This window comes from Artemia sp. Qi Xiang Cuo, chromosome 14, assembly GCF_049724085.1.
Source record: "Artemia sp. Qi Xiang Cuo chromosome 14, ASM4972408v1, whole genome shotgun sequence".
In the NCBI taxonomy this organism is placed as follows: domain Eukaryota; kingdom Metazoa; phylum Arthropoda; class Branchiopoda; order Anostraca; family Artemiidae; genus Artemia; species Artemia sp. Qi Xiang Cuo.
In genome coordinates this window covers 56,578,328-56,600,504 of record NC_142807.1, presented here as the reverse complement: position 1 = coordinate 56,600,504, position 22,177 = coordinate 56,578,328, and the positions used below count along the sequence as shown (strand labels likewise).

The following is a 22,177-nucleotide window of genomic DNA, read 5'->3' as shown; positions in this document are numbered from 1 at the left end:
TGACAGGTGAAATTTGTTTAATGACATCTGTGGAAGAGAAAAGAATGGACTTTAGCCTTTGCCCAGCATGCATTTGCTGAATAACTATCAATTTTTGCAACCACTCCAAAAAGTCATTCTGCAGTGAACACCATGTGAAGTCATGCACACCATGTGACTCCAAGAAATGACACCAATCTTTTGTGTTGTTTCAAACATTTTTGAAAATTTGATTTTGGTAATTCCCACTTACTTTTAAAATATACTTAATGATGATTTTTAGAAGTCAATGTTTCTTCAAATACTAATTTTTATAAAAGCTTACTATCTATGTAACTTTTTGGCAAGCTTACCATTCTAGGGTTAAATGTGCCCCCAACCCCCTAATGTGTAGATATATAGGCCTACCCTGAATATTATAGATTCAATAAATTTACTATTGTTTTGATAATATGTTAATCAGTTCAAAGAATATTCCAGAGTGACTTCTGGAGTTTTCAGTGCATAGCTTATATACAATTCAGAGTATATGTGAGTTGGATTTTTCAAGTAAGGCCTGTTTGAACATAAGTACACAATGAAAGGTAATTTCAAAAAGTAAATTTATTTGCAGAAAGTACCTACTTTCCTCTATTTTTTGACAAAGTTGCCAAGTTTGTTCCAACACTTATCATACCTCCCATCTAATATTTAAAATACCCTCTTCATAAAGACTTGCTGCCTTTTCCAATAACCAAAGTTCACTGCTGTTTTCACATTGTTGTCATGATTGTAATGGTTACCTTTCAGGTTGAGGAACAGATGGTAATCCCTCAGCTCAAGATCAGGACCGTAGGTTGGTTGGCCTAAAAATTTCCAACAAATTGCTGGTCTGACCTGCAGTGTGAGGTCTTGCTTTGTCATGGAGAAGGACAATTCCCTTTGTCTGCTTACTGTGTCTTTTGTTTTGAATTGCTCTGCATAGTTTTCTCAGTGTTTGGGAGTATGTTTCTGCATTGACAGTAGTTCCTTGTTGCAGGAGGCTGGCCAACAAAACCCCATGCATATCCCAAAACACTGATGCCATGATTTTGTGCTAGGACAGAGTCTGTTTGACTTTCACCTTTACAGGCAAGTTTGCATGTCTCCATTCCTGTGTTTCATCTCCAGTTATGTCTGACTCAAGAAGCTGTCACCTACTTTGTGATAATGGGTCAAGAACTTCATTACACACTCAAATATTCAGTTTTTGTGGTCTTCTGTTAAGAGTTTATGGTCCCATTCCATAAAAATCTTATATGCCCTGGGGCATAATTCACAACCCTTCTCCCTGGGCTCTGGGGGGTTGTGTCCAGCCTGAAGACTTTGTTATATTCTCTTTGGACTATTGTGAACAAAATGGATATCTCATAATTTTGATTGGATGTGTTTGGAGAAAAGAGGACGTCAGGGGGGGGGGTTACAATTCTTAAAAGGGAACTATCACTATGTTTTTAATCAAATGAGCCTCCTCTAAAGTTCACATGACCATTCCTTCCATAAAACTATATGCTCCTGGGGCACAACTAACAACCATTGCCCCCCAACTCTGAGGGGTTTTGTCAACCCCAAAGGCTTTGTTATGTGACCTTTGGACTGTTTTTGAACCAATGGCTATCTCAAAATTTTGATGGGATGCATTTTGGAAAAATATGATGTGTGTGGTGGGGTTGCATAACTTACAACACTTACCCTAAGGGCTGTTTGGGGGGGAGGGGAGGATATCATCCACAAAGACTCAATTTCTGGACCGTTCAACTATGTTGAACAAAATGGCTGTCTTGCAATTTTGATTGAATGTGTTTTGGGAATTAATGGGTATGGGGAGTGGGCTCGTTGCTCTCCAATCACTTTTGACTGTTAAAAAGGGCACTAGCCCTTCAATTTCCAATCCAATGGGCCCCTTTTGAAGTTTCTATGACAACTCCTTCTACACAAAGTGCCCTGGTCTAAACAAACCAAAAAAAAAAAATATTAATAATACATTGTGCACACATTGCTCTTTACTTAGGAAGTGCTACTGTGCTCCCTATGATAGATGTATAGGGCTTAAAATTGAGGAATCATATGCAATAGTAAATGCTGAGGTGAACTCCTTTTTTGGTCCAGTGGCTATCTCTTTTGGATTACAGAATTTGAGCCAGTTTGCACAAGTTGGGTGACAGGATGCCTCCTAGGGCTAATCAATAACACATACCTCCAGAATATCTCAGGGTTGAATTTAGATGCAGTAGCTACTACTTCCTCATACTTCTCATTGATATTTTTGGGAAGACTTCTCAGTAGGTTATGTGCCTGTTTGGGTGTCATGCAATATTACACCTGGTTGTGATTCTTTTTGTACAGCTTTCACTTCAGAGTTTGTTATTCAACAGTAAATCTACAACAAAAAAAGCTTCAACATGCTCTCCTGTGTAAGGCTCCATGGCCAGGAAGGAACAGGGAAAAAAAAAACAAAAAAGAAGCTCTTATTAACTAGAAATTCTTTGACATTTTAGTTGAAGATACCAAACAAGTGGCAGATTTGTGCAAACTCTGGGAGTGGGTTTTCTTCCCTATTTCTTCTTTCTGTTCCTAGCGTTTTTTTTTGTTTTTTTTTGCAGTATACAGGAGGGTTTTGTTCTCCTTTTCCATTTTATAGTAAGCTGATTTCTAATAGCTCTCAATAATATTCTGTTAATTTTGTCCGTTCATAATATTCTGTTTTAATAATATTATGTTATGAATATTCATTCATAACATTGTTGCCCATGCATTACCCTTATGGTAATGTGAAAATTGATACTCTATTCACAATATGGTGCTCAAGGATTGATCCCTGATGCAGTAATGCTGGGCAACAGGCTTTCTACTTGTCCCTGTAAAAAAGGTCCCAACAGCTGAAACATCAAATTGACACTTTATGCCTAGCAATGGCTCTGGAGGATCTTTATCCTTTAGTTATCGTTTCCTCATCTATATTCTTGATGAAAGACCAATCACAACATGCCACGAAAGTTCTAACTTATACCCTTAGCTTTTCCTGAGACATTGCAGATACCCCTTTTGACTATCTGGATATACAGTGTCTTTTGATTTGATTCAACATCCTCCTCAATGTACCCTAAAAGTCTCAACTTAATACCCTAAGCCATTCCTGGCATATTGCTCATATACCATACAGTTTCTTTTGATTTAGTTCAACATGTCCTGAAACTTTCAACTTAAAACCCTAAGCTGTTCTTGAGATATTGCTAATAAGCTCTTTTGACAACCTGCATGCACATAATGTGTTTTAATTTTGTTCAACATTCCCTGAAAGTTTTACGTTAATACCCTTAGCCTTTTTGAAGACCCAGGATCAGACATGCCCCCCTTTCCTAATAAATTAATTAAAAAAACTTTTTCCACAAAACAGGTTTATCAAAAATGAGTAAAGAACTCCATTAAACCAAAAATGAACAAAAATCGAATCAAATAATCTACCAAGCCTACAACTACCGAATGAGTCCTTTTTGAAGCTTCTACAACAAAAATTTCTATAGAAACCTTATATGCACCAAGGGCATAACTTACGATCCTTGTCCTGATTGCTATGGGGGAGGTTTGTCATCCTCAAAGACGTAATTTCCAGACCTTTCAACTACTTTGAACAAAATGGCCATATCAAAATGTTGATCAGAAATGTTTGAGGAAACGATGTGTATGAGGGGGGATGATTATTTCTCTTATTACATTCGATTGTTAAAAAGGGCAATAGCCTTTTCAATTTCCAATCGAATGAGCGTTTTTTGAAGTTTCTATGACAACACTTTTTATAAAAAACCTTATATGCCCCCAGTGCATATCTTACAATCCTTGCCCCGAGGGTTTTGGAGGGTTGTCATCCTCATTGGCTCTAGTCATTTCAATTTCCAATTGAATGAGCCATTTTTGAAGTTTCTATGACAAAGCTTTCTATAAAAGCCTTATATGCCCCCAGGGCATGACTTAAAACCCTTGCCCTGAGGGGTGTGGGGGGTTTGTCTTCTTTAAAGACATAATGTCCAGAACTTTTAACTACGTTGAACAAAAAGGCTATCTCAAAATTTGGACTGGATGTGTTTGGATATGTTGGTGGGCATGAGAGGGGGGTTAGTTGCCCTCCAATCGCTTTTGATTTTAAAAAGGGAACTAGCCCTTTCAATTTCGAATTGAATGAGCCCTTTTTGAAGTTTCTACAACAACGCTATCTATAAAAAACCTTATACGCCCCCAGGGCATAACTTACAATCCTTATGTCACCCTCAAAGACCTAATTTCCTTAACTTAAACAAAGTTGAACAAAATGGCTATATCAAAATTTTGATTGGATGTGTTTGAGAAAATGGTGGGCTTGAGAGGGGGGTTAGTTAACCTTCAATCACTTTTGACTATTAAAAAGGGCCCTAGCCCCTTTCAATTTCAAATCGAATGAGCCCTTTTTGAAGTTGCTACAACAACGGTTTCTATAAAAACCTTATATGCCCCCAGGGCATAACTTACAAGCTTTACCCCGAGGGCTGTGGGGGGTTGTCATCCTCAACAACTTAATTTCCAGAACTTTCAACTGCGTTGAAAAAAAAAATAACTATCTCAAAATGTTTGGGGAAACGATGGGCATTGGGGGGGGGGTGATTATCCCTCTGATTACTTTTACTGTTAAAAAGGGCACTAGGCATTTAAATTTCCAATTGAATGAGCCATTTTTGAAGTTTCTACAACAATGCTTTCTATAAAAACAACCTTATATGCCCTTGGGCATTGCTTACAACCCTTGCCCTGAGGGCTGGGGGTATGTGTTAAACCTCAAAGACAAAATTTCCAGACCTTTCAAATACATAGAACACAATGGCTATCTCTGAAATTTTGATTGGAAGTGTTTGGGGAAATGATGGGCGGGGGGGGGGTATTTGCCCTCTGATCACTTTCAAATAATACAAAAAGATACTAGTCCTCTCAATTTCCAATCGAATGAGCCCTTTTTGAAGCTTCTACAACAAAACTTTCCATAAAAACCTTATATACCCGTAGGGCATAACTTACGATCCTTTTCAAGAGGGCTATGGGGAGGATTGTCATCCTCAAAGACATAATTTCCAGATCTTTCAACTACTTTGAATAAAATGACCATACCAAAATGTTGATCGGAAATGTTTGGGTAAACGATGGGTATTGTGGGAGGGGGCTATTATCCCTCTGATTAGTTTCGACTGTTAAAAAAAAACAACAAAGAGAAAAATCTCAGTGAAAAAAACAACAACAAACGAGACTACGGCCAGCGGCAATGAATCAAAATTAAAAAACAAATAAAGCCTAATGGCTTTAAATCACGTTGTTTCTGAACAAAAACAGAGTCATTTTCAACTGTCTAAGGACTTAAATTCTGTTGAAACCCTTTTAAGGAATGACCTACCATCTGACATTTTTTTGCGAATTAAGAAAATGGCCATTAGATCTTCCCGCCATGATTTTCATTTGTCAAAGGTTCGTCTGGTTGACAAGTTTAATAGACTTTTGTTTGAAAAGTTCAAAGATTCAGATGTTTTTATCCTCGTTTTTGTATGAGTCCTGCAACTAAGAATTTGTCATCTAAACCTCTTAATATTAAACAGAAGGCAGTTTTGTCGAAGAGTTCTAAGTTCTGTTTTTCAACACCAATCTCCTATTCAAAAATAATTTCAAAGGTGGAGTCAGGAATTTATGGCTTCTATAGATAAAGTAGAAACTCCTCAAGAACTTAGAGCCGAGATCGTAAGAAAACTAAAGACCTTTAATATGAGCATAAATGGTAAAGACATCTCACAAAAAAATGACAATAAAATACTTTCAGATTTGAAAAAGGATAAATTCCTTACTATCACCAGAGCCGATAAAGGAAACACGATTGCAATTATGAACACAGAAGACTATAATAATCAAATGAAAGCCATTATTTCTGACACTATTATATACAAAAAACTTGATTTTGATCCTACAGACAAATAAGTAAAATCATCAAGAAAGAAATGGTAGTCATTGAAAAACAATTTTCACATTACCCCACAGTTTTATAACAAATATTATCCTAGGGGTTGTTCGGCACCCAAGATCTATTGTCTACCTAAGATTCATAAGACTGGAGCCCCCCTCCGCCCCATTGTGTCAACTTTTCCGTCACTGTTTCAAAATTAGGGAAATGGTTGTCGGTAGCATTGTGTCCACTTTTGGGAACACAAAGATCATATTTAAAAAAATCGACTGATCTTACTAATAAATTGAGAAATTTCACGTTGGAGGATAGTTCAGTTCTTTGTAGTTTCGATGTTGTTTCCATGTATTCAAATTGTGATTTAAAAAGGTGCGAGGACATTTTAAAAAGCATATTAGAAAAACACTTTGATTTAATACAAGATGTGACTTTAGCCAGTTTGGATATTGAAGTCATTATGAAACTAATTATCCTAGTAAATCAATTTTCTTTTTATTTTGGTTTTAGAGGGGAGTTTTATAGACAAATTTTTGGGTTACTTATGGGGCTTCGCTCGCTCCTTTAGTTGCAAAACTTTGAATAAAAACTATTGAAACCTCACCTATGAACAGTTTTTAAATCTCCCCGTGCTTCTGAGGTAGGTTTGTGGATGATGTGGTTTGAGGTTTGAAACATTGATTTGACTCCTTAGGCCTATTTTGTAAGCATTTGAATAGTTTTGATAACACTATTAAATTTACATTTGAGTTTGAGGAAAATAATAAATTACCTTTTCAGGATATTTTATTAATTAAAAGGGATCTCCATTTACTTTTCTTGATTTATAGAAAACCTACGCAAAACGGGGGGTTGTAATTTCACTAGTGGATAGAGCCTTTAGAATTCGTTCCCAGGAATTTCGGGATTTGGAATTGTTATACTTGAGGGATATTTTGCTTTGTAATAATTACCCAGTTAAGTTCATTGACAAAATATAGAAAATAGACGTGTTAAACATGATAGTAGGGTTATTGGGGTTTCCCAGTCTTTAGATTTAAATGTATCAAAAAGTTTCATTTCATTGCCTTATGTACCTGGTTTGGGTGAGAAACTGTCACGGATTTTGCGTAAGATTAGTATTGATACATGTTTCCTATCACATGTTTCCCATTGAGGCCAATGGGTAGTTTCTTTAATTCTGGTAAGGATTTAACCCGGGGAAATTTAGTAAGTGGGGTGTATAAAATTCTGTGTTCTTGTGGGAAGTTCTATATTGGTAGGACTCACCAACAATTTGTTGAAAGGTTTATTGAACACCGAAATTCAATAGAAAAAACCCTACAATTAAGCAAGCCTTTTTTTTTTAAATTTTTCCTCAGTTGCTCTGGTGTTCTCACTGAGGTAACTCCATAATAGCATCTTTTCCCTACGTGGATCAGTTTGCGCCAATTGTATATTTTTATTTTTTTTGGTGGTGGTGTTATTGTTATTTTTAGTTTTAAGTTTTTTTTTTTTTTTTTATGTTGTTATTCTTGTGTTTCTTTAGTGCTGAAGACGCCTTGTTTAGATACAGGCGAAATATACGTGTTGTTTTGCATTTGTCGTTTCTTTTCTCTCCACTGGCCGCAGTCTCGTTTGTTTTGTTTTGTTTTTTCACTGAGATTTTTCTCTTTGTTGGTTTTTTGTCATGGCTGGCCAGTTCGGCTTAAGATCTTTCTTTTGACTGTGAATAAGGACAGTAGCCCTCTCAATTCCCAATGGAATGACCCCTTTTTGAAGTTTCTACGGAAACACTTTCTATAAAAAACCTTATATGCCCCCAGGGCATATCTTACAGCCCTTGCCCTGAGGTTTGTGGAGGGTTGTCATCCTCATTGGCACTAGCCATTTCAATTTCCAATTGAATGAGCCCTTTTTGAAGTTTCTATGACAGCGCAATCTATGAAAACCTTATATGCGCCCAGGGCATAACTTACAACCCTTGCCCTGAGTGGTGTGGGGGGTTTGTCATCCTCAAAGATATGATTTCCAGAACTTTCAATTACGTTGAACAAAATGGCTCATTCAATCATTTCAAAATTTTGATTGGATGTGTCTGGGGAAATGGTGGGCATAAGAAGGGAGTTACTTGCTCTCCAATCACCCTCAACTATTAAAAAGGGCACTAGCCCTTTCAATTTCCAATCGAATGAGCCCTTTTTGAAGTATCTATGACAACACTTTCTATAAAAAACCTTATATGCCCCCAGGGCATATGGGCACGAGCCCTCTCAATTCCCAATTAAGTGAGCCCTTTTTGAAGTTTCTACAACAACGCTTTCTATAAAAAACCTTATATGCCCCCAGGCTATAACTTACAACCTTTGTCTAGGGGAATGTGGGTGGTTTGTCATCCTCAAGGACATAATTTCTGGACCTTTATACTATGTTGAACAAAATGGGCATATTCAAAATTTTGATTGAATGTGTTCGGGGAAAAGGTGGGCGTGACATGTAAGTTATGCCCCCAGGGCATAACTTACAACCCTTACTCTGAGAGCTGTGGGGGAGGGGGACTGTCATCCTCAAAGACCTAATTTCCAGAACTTTCAACTACGTTGAACAAAATGGTTATCTCAAAATTTTCATTGGATGTGTTTTGGGAAATGGTGGGCGTGAGAGGGGTGTTAGTTGCCCTCCAGCCTCTTTCGACTAGTAAAAAGGGCACTAGCCGTTTCAATTTCCAATTGAATGAGCCCTTTTTGAAGTTTCTGTGACAACGCTTCTTATAAAAACCTTATATGCCCCCGGCATAACTGACAACCCTTGCCCTGAGTGCTGGGGGTATTCGTTATCCTCAACGACATAATTTCCAGACCTTTCAAATACATAGAACAAAATAGGTATCTCTGAAATTTTGATTGGAAGTGTTTGGGGAAATGATGGGCGTGAGGGGGAGCATTCGCACTCCGATCGCTCTTGACTATTAATAAGGGAACTAGCCCTCTCAATTCCCAATTAAATGAGCCCTTTTTGAAGTTTCTACGACAACATTTTCTATAAAAACCTTATATGCCCCCAGGCCATAATTTACAACTTACAACAGGGGAATGTGGGTGGTTTGTCTTCCTTAAGAACATAATTTCAGGACCTTTCAACTATGTTGAACAAAATGGCCATCTCAAAATTTTGATTGAATGTGTTCTGGGAAATGGTGGGCGTGATAGGGGGTTACTTTCCCTCCAATCACTTTCGGCTATTAAAAAGGGCACGAGCCCTTTCAATTTCCAATTAGATCAGGCCTTTTTGAAGTTTCTACGACTAAACTTTCAATAAGAACCAAATATGCCCCCAGGGCATAACTTACAACCTTTGCCCTGAGGGCTGGGGGGGTTTGTCATCCTCAAAGACATAATTTCCATGTCTCTAAACAACGTTGAACAAAATGGCTATCTCAAAATTTTGATGGGATGTGTTTGGCGAAATGGTGGACGAGAGAGGGGGGTTAGTTAACCTTCAATCGCTTTTGACTATCAAAAAGGACACTAGCCCCTTTCAATTTCGAATCGAATGAGCCCTTTTTGAAGTTTCTACAACAACACATTCTATAAAAACCATATATACCCCCAGGGCGTAACTTACAACCCTTACCTTGAGGGCTGTGGGGGGTTGTCATCCTCAACAACTTAATTTCCAGAGCTTTCAACTATGTTGAACAAAATATTGATCAGAAATGTTTGTGGAAACAATGGGCATGGGGAGGGGGGGGGTGATTATCCCTCTGATTGCTTTCGACTGTTAAAAAGGGCAATAGCCCTCAATTTTCAATCGAATGAGCCCTTTTTGAAGTTTTTACGAAAACTTTTTCTATAAAAACAATATTTGCCCCCAGGGCATAGATTACAACCTTAGGCCGGAGGGTTGTGGGGGGGGGGGCTGTCATACTCAAAAAAAGAGTTTCCCGACCCTTCAACTACTACTACTAACAACTCACCGCAGCACCAAGCCGCCTGAGGCCAACACGGCTACGCACGCTCCTCCTCCACCCCAATCTATTCAAAGCCTCCCTTTTTACACCCGCCCACGAAGTTCCCATTTCCTTTAAATCTTTCTTTATTACGTCCTCCAGCCCCAGACAGGGACGACCTGCTTTCCGTTTAGCCCTAGACGGTTGGCCGAAAAGAACAATCTTGGGCAATCTGTTATCCTTCATCTGCACAACGTGACCTAGCCACCTCAACCTTTCTTTCATTATAGCCCTAGAGAGCGGTATTGAACCACACTTTTCGTGTAGCCTATTGTTTGAAATACGGTCAGTCAGCCGGGTACCCAGAACAATCCTTAAGAAATTTCTCTGGAAAACATCTAGCTAATCTTCATCCACTTTTTGGAGCGTCCATACTTCAGAGTATGGACCACTGTCATATTTGACCACTGTCATCACTGTAGCTTCTAATATTCTAATCTTGGTTTGCAGACTTATCTTCCTATTCTTCCAGACTTTTTTGTAACTGTGAAAAAACACCCTGAGCCTTGGCTATTCTACTTTTAGCATCTTCAATGCTCCTACCATCTTTACTAATAATACTACCAAAATAACTAAAGCTGTCTACCTTATCAATCTTTTCTTTACCCAACGTCAGCTTTTCATTTTCATTTTTCCTAGCCATATTGAATTAGTCTCCTTAACATTAATTTCCAAGACTATTCTAGCTCCCTGAACTGGCAAAACCTCTAAAACTGCATTCGTTTTGCTCACACTTTCCTCTAGGATGCTTAAATCATCAGCATAATCTAAGGCCAGGAGACCTTATCCTCCCCATTTGATTCCGTGGTCTCCCATTGCCTTTGCTGTGCTGCTCAAGACATAATCCATCAAAATAACCCATATAAAGAGGGATAGAACACAACTCTGCTTAACTCCTGATTTAATACCAAACCAGCTGCTAACCTCATTTCCTACCTTAACCGCAGCAGTGTTATTCTGGTACATAGTACTAATCACTTTATTTGTCTAATCACTAATCACTATGTGTTTGTCTGGTATACCATACAAGGATAAAACTTTTACTTAAGCTATTCTATCAACAGAATCGAACGCTTGCTCATAATCTATCAAACTGAAGACTAAAGGTGTTTGAAAACTCAGGCACTTCTCAATTATTAGCCTAAGACATTCAACAAAATGACTATTTCAAAATGTTGATCGGAAGTGTATGGCGAAATGATTGGCCTAAGGGGGAGCATTTGTACTCCGATCGCTTTTGACTTTTAATAAGGGCAGTAGCCTTCTCAATTCCTAATTAAATGAGCCCTTTTTGAAGTTTCTACGACAGCATTTTCTATAAAAAAAAACCTTATATGCCCCCAGGCCGTAACTTACAACCTTTCCCCAGGGGAATTTAGGTGGTTGGTCATCCTCAAGGACATAATTTCCGGACCGTTCAACTATGTTGAACAAAATGGCTATCTCAAAATTTTGATTGAATGTGTTCAGGGAAATGTTGGGCGCGAGTTGGAGGTTAGTTGCCCTCCAATCACTTTCGACTATTAAAAAGAGCACTATCCCTTTCAATTTTCAATCGAATGAGCCTTTTTTGAAGTTTCTATGACAACACTTTCTTTTAAAAGAAACCTTATATACCCCCCTGGCTAAATGCCGTCCTTGCTAAATGGACGTGGGTTGGGTTGAGAATTCTTTGTCCAAGGGCCACGGGTTCGATCCCGGGCGTGGCCAGGTATTTGATTTCGGACGCGGGTAAGTGGTCTGACTCTGCAATCTTAGCCAGAGTGGACCCATCTGTAAATGGATATCTGGAGAAATATGGGGAAGGTAAGCAGAAAGGGTGTGCGAAAGCACAGGATGGCTGGTCCCCATCCCCCCATTGCACTTCCTGGCTGAAGGGCCACGAAACGGAGATCAGCACCACCAGTTTGGACCTTAAGGGTCTAGTGCCGTCATACTTACTACTACTACTATATACCCCCAGGGCATATCTTACAACCCTTGCCCTGGTGGTTGTGGGGGGTTTTCATCCTCAGTGGCAATAGCCATTTCAATTTCCAATTGAATGAGACCTTTTTGAAGTTTCTATGACAACGCTATCTATAAAAACCTTATATGCATCCAGAGCATAACTTACAACCCTTGCCCTGAGGGGGGGGGGGGGGGTGTCATCTTCAAAGACATAATTTTCAGAACTTTCAACTTCGTTGAACAAAATGGCTATCTAAAAATTTTGATTGGATGTGTTTGGGGAAATGGTGGGCCTGAGAGGAGGGTTAGTTGCCCTCCAATCACTTTCGACTTAAAAAGGGCACTAGCCCTTTTAATTTGCAATTGAATGAGCCCTTTTTGAAGTTTCTACAACAACGCTATCTATAAAAACCTTATATGCCCCCAGGGCATAACTTACAACCTTTGCCCTGACGGGTATGACGGGTTTGTCATCCTCAAAGTTTTGTTGAATCAAATTCATCCCCATCCTCGGGTGTGTCATCCTTTCCAGAACATGGAACTACAAAGAACAAAATGCCTATCTCAAAATTTTGATTAAAGGTGTCTGGGGAAATGGTGGGCGTGAGAGGGGGGTTAGTTGCTCTTCAATCACTTTTGATTATTAAAAAGGGCACTAACCCTTTCAATTTCCAATCAAATAAGCCTTTTTTGAAGTTTCTACCACATCGCTTTGTATAAAAACCTTATATGCCCCTAGGGCAAAACTTACAACTCTTGCCCAGAGGGCTCTGAGGGGGTTATCATCCTCAAAGACCTAACTTCCAGAACTTTCAACTCTGTTGAACAAAATGAATATCTCAAAATTTTGATAGCATGTGTTTGGGGAAATGCTGGGCGTGAGAGGGGGGTTAGTTACCCTCCAATCACTTTCAACTATTAAAAAGGGCACTAGCCCTTTGAATTTCCGATTTCCAATTGAATGAGCCCTTTTTTAAGTTTTCATAATCACGCTTCCTATAAAAACATTATATGCCTCCAGGGCATAACTTACAACCCTTGCCCTGAGGGATATGTGGGGGTTGTCATCCTCAAAGACATAATTTCCAGAACTTTCAACTACGTTGAACAAAATGTGTATCTCAAAAGTTTGATTGGATGTGTTGGGGGAAATGGTGGCGTGAGAGGGGGGTTAGTTGCCCTCCAATCACTTTCTACTATTAGAAAGGGCACTAGCCCATTGAATTTCCAATTGAATGAGCCCTTTTTGAAGTTTCTATGACAACGATTTCTATAAAAAAAAACTTATATGCCCCCAGGGCATAACTTATAACCCTTGCCCTAAGGGCGCTGGGGGGAGTGCTCTCCTTAAAGACGTAATTTTCAGATCTTTCAACTACGTTGAATAAAATGGCTATCTCAAAATTTTGATTGGATTTGTTTGTGGAAATGATGGGCGTGGAAGGGGTGTTAGTTACCTTCAATCGCCTTCAGCCATTAAATAGGGCACAAGCCCTTCCAATTTTCAATCGAATGAGTCCTTTTCGAAGTTTCTACGATAACTCCTTCAATACGATGTGCCCAGGTCTAAAACAAAGAAAAACTAAAAATAATACATTGTGCCAACATCGTTCTTTACTTAGGCAGCTGTCTATGAATTACCTATATGTAAACACTGGGCACCTTTTATAACTTACTGCCCTTTCCCTAAGGGCTGTGAGTGGTCATCTCATCCACTGAGGGTTAATTATTGGGCCTTTCAACTATTTTGGACAAAACAGTTATCTCAAAATTTTGGTTGGTTGTCTTTTGAGGAAGGGCAGCAAAAAGAGGCATGGGAGGGGAGCTGGTTGCCTTCCAATTGCTTTTGACTCTTAAGAAGGACGCTCGAACTTTCAATTTCCAATCAAACTACACCCCTCCAAAATTTTTGCAAAAACTCCGTCCATGCCAAGTGGCCTGGAGAAAAAAAAATGACACATTAAAGTTTCATCACTGTTTACTTAGGTAGTGCTATTGTGCTGCCCATGACATTTCACATCTGAAAAAAGTAGGAATTTAATGTAGGGACTAAAATAAGGGAGTTCAGTAAAGAAGTGAAATAAGTAAGAAAATTCTATACAGTGTCCTTGCCCAACCCCCATGGCCAATTTCCTTTAAAGGTGACAAAGCCTGGTGGCCAAATTGAATTTGATTTAAGTCAAGTTGATGTGGGCTGAGGTGACGAATTTGGTATAAAAGACGGTGTTAAATTTTTTTTTTAGATTTTTGTGCTCTTAGGCTTAAACATTATTTTTCTTAAGCTAATGTAAGCTATTATTTTGGCCATGTAGGGGAGACCGGCTATAACTGGGACAAAAAATCTTCTTTTTAGTATTGCTCGGGTCCTGATAAAGCTATATAAATGCTTGAAGGACCAACCGATAGCCTAAACATTCTAGTTTCTCCACAAATTTTTACCAATTTTTAGCGCTGTTACTTTTCTTGAAACTGGCAAAAGTCTAGAGTAAGTCCTTTTGTCCTAGTTATCAGATACCCTCCATAACTGGGACATAATGATGGGGTCAACTGGGGCAAAATGTTATTGCAAGGGTAGGCGCATATTTTCCTACCTTTTTACTGATTTTTCAAATATAAACGTCTTGTTGGCACAATGTATTATTTATTGTTTTTTTTTGTTTTTTTTTTACATTCCAGGCCACTTCGTATCGAAGGATTTGTCGTAGAAACTTCAAAAAGGGCTCATTCGATTGGAAATTGGAATGGCTAGTGCCCTTTTGAATAGTCGAAAGTGATCGGAAGGCAGCTAACACCCCTTCCACGCCCACCATTTCCCCAAACACATCCAATCAAAATTTTGAGATAGCCATTTTGTTCGGCGTAGTGGATTTTCAGATAGAAAATATGTTTCTGAGGAGGTTACTCCCCCACAACCCTCAGGGGAAGGGTTTTAAGTTATGCCCTGGGGGCATATAAGAACGATGTTGGCACAATGTATTATTTATTATTGTTTTCCTTTTGACCAGGGCACTTCGTATCGAAGAACTTGTCGTAGAAACTTCGGAAACGGCTCATTCAATTTAACTTTGTAGTGGCTTGTGCTCTTTTAAATAGTCGAAAGTGATTGAAAGGCAACTAACACCCCTTCCACGCCCGCCATTTCCCGAAACACATCCAATCAAAATTTTGATATAGCCATTTATAGATAGTCAGCTAAAAGAGGAGGGAACTCAAATATTATCCAGGTTTTCCGTGATCTTTACTCTCGCCTTCGCGTGCGACTCAAGCTCCCTCCCGATAAAGGCCTTCCGCCAGCCCCACGGTCAGCTTCGATACCAGTCCGTAAAGGTGCCCGTCAGGGGGCAGTTTTATCCCCCAATTTCTTCAACAACTATATTATTGAGCCTCAAGACAGCTGTCCTTCATCATGCATTCTCAGTTCCATTGACATCTCCCTAGTGTGCTATGCTGATGACACTTTGAATCTCAGCCGGACGCTTAACCGCCTTTCAGAAATATTCTCATGTCTGCAGTCCAATTACGAGAAATTCGGTCTGAGATTTAACTCCCAAAAGTCGGAAGTCTTGCTTTACAATTGGAAGAATGACCCTCCTAATAATATCACACTAGGTGATTGCTCAGTAAAACCAGTTGATAAAATAGTGTATCTGGGGCTGCCAATAGGTACCTTATTACAGCATACCCGCTCCCTCCTGATCTCACATCTTGAACGGCGAATTCCAGCTTCTATGCTTTGATTGTTAAATCCATTCTGAGATTTAACCGTCCACTACTGGCAAGTATTTACAACGCTACCGCTCTGCCACATATATTATATGTGACCCCTTTCTGGAAATTATTGGCAAACCGTGAAAAGTCTAAGATCCGCTCTTTATTTTTCCGTTTTGCAAAGTACCTACTAAAATTGCCACCTTGACAAAAAATAGTTTTCTGATTCGGTGCTACAACCTAGCGGACCCAAATCTAGCTGTTGAGACATTTATTAGCCGGCAACAAACAAAACCAGCAATTCTGAAGCACGAGTGGGCAAGTTTGCTTGTTTAATTTTCCCTCTTGTTTCCCTTTTTTTTTTTTTTTTTTCTCCTTTCAGAAGTTGTTGTCCTTGTTGCTATTTTCGAAGAAGTTGTTGTTTCTGTTGTAATCTTTGAGTATGTTATCTTTCTGTTTCCTCTTTTCGTACTATTTTGTCTACCATTTAAGAAGTTGTTGCTTTTGTTGTTATTTTTTAGTATGTTTTCTTTTTGTTTCCTCTTTTCGCATTTTTGTATGCTCTGTCATTGTACATTTATTGTATACGACGGGTTTTCAATATATTATTATTATTATTATTTTGTTCAGCGTTGTTGATTTCCAGATAGACAATATGTTTTTGAGGAGGTCACTCCCCCACAACCCTCAGGGCAAGGGTTTTAAGTTATACCCTGGGGGTATATAAGAACGATGTTGGCACACTGTATTATTTTTTTTTCTTTAGACCAGGGCATTTTGTATCGAAGAAGTTGTCGTAGCAACTTCTAAAAGGGCTCATTCAATTGGAAATCGGAGTGTTTTGTGCCCTTTTTAATAGTCGAAAGTGATTGGAAGGCAACTAACATCCCTTCCACGCCCACCATTTCCCGAAACACGTAAAATCAAAATTTTGAGATGCCATTTTGTTCAGCGTAGTTGATTTCCAGATAGGAATTATGTTTTTAAAGAGGACAACCCCCCACAGCCCTCAGGGTAAGGGTTGTAAGCTATACCCTGGGGCATAAAAGGTTTTTATAAAAAGCGTTTTCATAGAAACTTCAAAAAGGCTCATTCTAATGGAAATTCAAAGGGCTAGTGGCCTTTTTAATAGTTGAAAGTGATTGGAGGGCAACTATCCCCCCTCTCACGCCCACCATTTCCCCAGACACATCCAATCAAAATTTTAAGATAGCCATTTTGTTCAAAGCAGTTGAAAGTTCTGGAAATTAGTTTGTTTGAGGATGACGACCCCCCCCCCAGCCCTCGGGGCCAGGGTTGTAAGTTATTCCCTGGGGGCATATAAGGTTAATATAGAACGCTTTGTCGTAGAAAATTCAAAAATGGCTAATTAGATTGGAAATTGAAATGGCTAGTGCCCTTTTTAATAGTCGAAAGTGATTGGATGGCAACACCCCTTCCACGCCCACCATTTCCCAAAACACATCCAATCAAAATTTTGAGATGCCCATTTTGTTCCACGCTGTTTAAAGTTCAGGAAGTTATACCTTTCAGCAGGACACTCCCCCCACAGTCTTCAGGACAAGGGTTATAAGTTATTCCCCTGTGGTATACCAGGTTTTTATTGAAACCGTTGTCATAGAAACTTGAAAAAGGGCTCATTGGATTTGAAAGTGAAAGGTTCAGTACCCTTACTGATAGTTGAAAGTGATGTGAGGACAACTAGCCCTCTTTTCACGCGCACTATCTCACAAAATACATCCACCCAATATATTTAGATTGCAATTTTGTTCAACGTAGTTAAATTCTACATAGAAAATGCGCCTTTGAGGAGGACACTCCCCCACAGCCCTCGGGGCAAGGGTTGTAAGTTATGCCCTGGGGAAATATAAGGTTTTTATAGAAAGTGTTACCGTAGAAACTTCAAAACGGGCTCATTCGATTGAAATTTCAAAGGGATTGTACCCTTTTTAATAGTCACAATTAATTTGTGGGTAACGGACCCACCTCTCACGGCAACCTTTTCCCCAAACACATCCAATAAAAACTTTAAAGTAGGCATATTGTGCATCACAATCGAAAATTTTCAAAATCATGGTTTTGAGGATGACAATCCCCCCACAGCCCTTAGGGCAAGGGTTGTAAGTTATGCCCTTGGGACATATAAGGTTGTTATAGAAAGCGTTGTCGTAAAAACTTCAAAAAGGGCTGATTTGATTGGAAATTGAAATGGCTAGTGCCCTTTTTAATAGTCGAAAGTGACTGAAAGGCAACTAACACCCCTTCCACGCCCACCATTTCCCCAAAAATATCCAATCAAAATTTTAAGGTATCCATTTTGTTCAACGCAGTTTAAAGCTCAGGAAATTATACCTTTGATTAGAAAACTCCCCCCACAGTATTCAGGGCAAGGGTTATAAGTTATGCCCTGTGGGCATATAAGTTTTTATAGAAATCATTGTAGTAGAAACTTCAAAAAGTGCTCATTCGATTGGAATTCAAAGGGTTAGTGCCCTTTTTAATTGTCTCGAAAGTGATTTGAGGGCAACTAAAAATCACGCCCACCTTTTCCCCAAACATATCTAATCAAAATTTTTAGATAGCCATTTTATTCAACGTAGCTGAAAGATTTGGAAATTAGGTCTTTAAGGATGACAACCCCACCACCCCCATAGCTCTCAGGGCAATGATTGTAAGTTTTGCCCTGGGGGCATATAAGGTTTTTATAGAAAGCGATGTTGTAAAAACTTCAAAAGGGGCTCATTCAATTGGAAATTGAGAGGGCTAGTGCCCTTTATAATAGTTGAAAGTGATTGGAGGGTAACTAATCCTCCCCTCACGCCCACCATTCCCCCAAACACATCCAATCAAAATTTTCAGATAGCCATTTTGTTCAATGTAGCAGAAAGTTCTGAAAATTAGGTCTTTGAGGATGACAACCCCCCCCCCCCAGCCCCCAAGGCAAGGGTTGTAAGTTATGCCCTGGGGGCATATAAGGTTTTTATTGAAAGCGTTGTCGTAGAAACTCAAAAAGGGCTCATTCGATTGGAAATCGAAAGGCCTAAGTAGAATGGCCCCTATTGATCCCACGAGAACCACGTGGTTTATGGTTTTCTCAGTGAGAATGAAAAAACAGATGAAATTCTCACTTGAAAAACCATGAATTTTGTCACATTTTTTAAATTCTAACTTTAAAAACCATTAATTTTGACAAAGTTTTGTGTTGTTTTTTGGTTTTTGAAGTGATAATTTCATAAATGTGACAAAATTCATGTATTTTCAAGTTAGAATTACAAACATGTGACAAAATTAATGGTTTTTCAAGTGAGAATTTAATAAATGTGACAAAATTCGTGGTTTTTCAAGTGAGAAAAATTCTGTTTTTTAATTCTCACTGATAAATCAAAAAACACGTGGTGCTGTCACGAGTCAGAACACCTGTGCTGTCGACCTCAATTCACATATCGTGAATCAATAATTCCCCTTAGAAACAACAAATTAATTTTCCCTTTCTTGACAGATCAATCAATCAATGACATCATCTGTCAGACTTTAAAAATTTTCGCCTAGAAACATTTCTCCAGGAATAGATCCAAAATCATTAATGTCTTTGCCTCGGGAACAGTTCTACTGGTCGAACTCCAAAGGATATTAATAACCAAAGGCCATGGAAACAATTAGGCAAGAAACATCTTAGCGATGAATTGTTTTGGCGCGCGAGAAGGTTTCCAAATAATTTGAAATGCATTGGCGCAGAGATGCCAAACAAAAGGAACACGCTGAATTTGCGTTTAGGGATTATTTGGGCGAAACTGTTTTAGACAGGTTATGGAATTATTTCGGCGAAACAGATAGAGACATTTTAAAAGAAGATTTTTGAAGAGATTTTGGAGGAGGTGTTGAATGTGGTCGTTATAATACACAAGTTTCATTTGAACAGCGTTGTGAGGTCCTCTAACCCAACCCCAAAGGGTTCCAATCCTCCTACCCCAACCCCGAAGGAAGCCCCCTGTCCTCAAAGGTCCCCCAAGCTCCCAGAGCCCCAGCCCCCCCCCCCCCCAAACGCCCTCCTCAGACCCTCCTCTGGTCCTCAAAGGGCACCCGGATCCCCAAAGGGCACCCCGGACCCCAAAGGCCCTCCCCCCGGTCATCAAAGGTCCCCCAAGCTCCCAAAGAGCCACCGGCGCCCCCAAAGGCCCACCCAGACCTCCAAAGGCCATCCCCGGGCCCCCCAAAGGCCCATCGAGCTCCCAAAGGACCAACGGTGTCCCAACGGCCCTCCCCGGGTCCTCAAAGGTCCCCCAAGCTCCCAAAGAGCCAACCGGCCCCCCAAGGGTCCTCCCAAACACCCACCCTGGACCCCACAAAGCGTCCCCGCGCCATTTTTTTTTTAATACTTTTTTTTTGATTTATTATATATTTTATTAAAAAGTTCCTTAAATAATGTCATTCCTAAACCATTTTCAAACCAAAAATATTCCCCACCCCAATTCGTAAATACTTTCTTAAATTTTTTAACATGGTATTTTTTAACTTTTTACGTATCTTAAAATGACATGAAATATGCTTACGGCTCTACCAATCGTACTCTGTGCTTGTTCATGGACATGACGCGGCTTTTCCACTGGTACTCTATGGTAGATTATCGACACTACCTAGTTTATTGCATGCATTAAATCAGTATTTTTTACGCAGTGGAAGGATCAACACACAATTCATATCTGTAAAAAGTGAAGATGAATTATTCTACGAAAGTATGTGCACATGAAAAAATCATTGTCGTGTTGAACGCTGACAAGGAGAAATACCTGAACTATGAAACGAGTGCAAGTGGAGATCTTATTGGCAATGTATGCATACGTTGTCATCACAGTGAGGAGTTAAATTCCTTGGGTGTACCCAAGAATTTCATTCGTGTAAACGGTGGATATGCAAGAGTATCATTACCAGAGAAATTAGTGCTCAAAGAGAATGCCAACTTAAAAATAATTGTCGATGATAGGGGACAGCTCCTTGCTACGGCTTCTGGTAACACATTACCTGTTGATAAATCCTATCATCCTCTTTCCTGTATTATCATTTCAAAGAGAACAAGAAAAAGACAAGCATACTCCTGCACCAACATCATAAATCATATCTTGTCAATGTGTCAAAACTGCCATCTATGTAAAAATAATGTGACAATAGACAGTGAAATCGCAGGCAGAATAAAAAGGACATTAGCAGACAATATCATCAATGAATATAAAGATGAATTGACGGAAAGTGACGCGCAAGTGTACTAATAATGTGTAATAATGTATTTAACGTATTTTTATATTAATATTCTACATGTCATTATTTCATTAAAAATATTTTATGCATTATTTTGTTAAGTGTTCATTATTTTATAGTATGCTAGAACGTCAATCGTTCAAAATATCTATTAAAAAGGTCAGAGATGAAAGAAAAAGAATTTTTAGAGATAAAGATACTACTAGCAGGCTCAATGTTTCATAGAAGATAGAAAAGTTCAAGTTCTCTTCTTAATTTTACCAAAGAACACATTTCACTTCTAATTTCACCAGATAAAATAAAAAGCTTTCACTTCAGTTTTAAGTTCACCGAGACATAAAAAATTTAAAGTTCAATTCTAAATTTTTCTGTAGAAGATAGGAAAAGTTATACTATGATTTTGATTATTTTCTATGAAGGTAAAAAGTTCTAGTTCAATTTAAAATTTTCTCAACGAAGTGAAGAAAAGTTCAAGTTCTCTTCGGAATTTTACCAAAGAACACACTTTAATTCTAATTTCTCAGAGAAAACAAAAATCTTCCGCTTCAGTTGTTTATTTCACAAAGACATAAAGAAATTTAAAGTTCAATTCTAAATTTTTCGGTGGTAGATAGGAAAAGCAATACCGTACTTATGAAATATTTTCACGGAAGATAAAAAGCTCTAGTTCAATTTAAAATTTTATCAACGAATTCAAGGAAAGTTCAAGTTCTCTTCTGAATTTTACCAAAGAACACGCTACAATTCTCATTTCTCCAGAGAAAACAAAAATCTTCCACTTCAGTTCTTTATTTCACAAAGACATAAAGAAATTTAAAGTTCAATTCTAATTTTTCGGTGGAAGATAGAAAAAGTAATACCATACTTGTGAATATTTTCATTGAAGATAAAAAGTACTAGTTCAATTTAAAATTTTCTCAAAGAAGTGAAGAAAAAGTTCAAGCTCTCTTCTGAATTTTACCAAAGAACACGCTACAATTCTAATTTATCCAGAGAAAGCTAAAATCTTCCACTTCAGTTGTTTATTTCACAAAGACATAAAAAAATTTAAAGTTCAATTCTAAATTTTTCGGTGGTAGATAAGAAAAGCAATACCGTACTTGTGAAATATTTTAACGGAAGATAAAAAGTTCTAGTTCAATTTTAAATTTTCTCAACGAAGTCAAGAAAAGTTCAAGTTCTCTTCTGAATTTTACCAAAGAACACGCTACAATTCTAATTTCTCCAGAGAAAGCTAAAATCTTCCACTTCAGTTCTTTATTTCACAAAGAGATAAAGAAATTTAAAGTTCATTTCTAATTTTTCGGTTGGAAGAT

The 22,177-nt window shown here is 38.6% G+C and overlaps 1 protein-coding gene across 2 annotated transcripts in view; it reads left to right on the top strand.

The window, feature by feature from the left end:
- The window catches only part of LOC148944665 (fork head domain transcription factor slp1-like), a 98,683-nt gene that overhangs the window by 3,248 nt on the left and 73,258 nt on the right, over positions 1-22,177 (top strand). The window contains exon 2 of one of the 2 annotated variants that reach the window (XM_089100362.1): positions 998-1,089. The exons of the other annotated variant lie outside the window; for it this stretch is intronic. The gene's annotated coding sequence lies outside the window, so the exon portion shown is untranslated. The remainder of the gene's footprint in view (positions 1-997; positions 1,090-22,177) is intronic. 2 annotated transcript variants of the gene reach the window in all.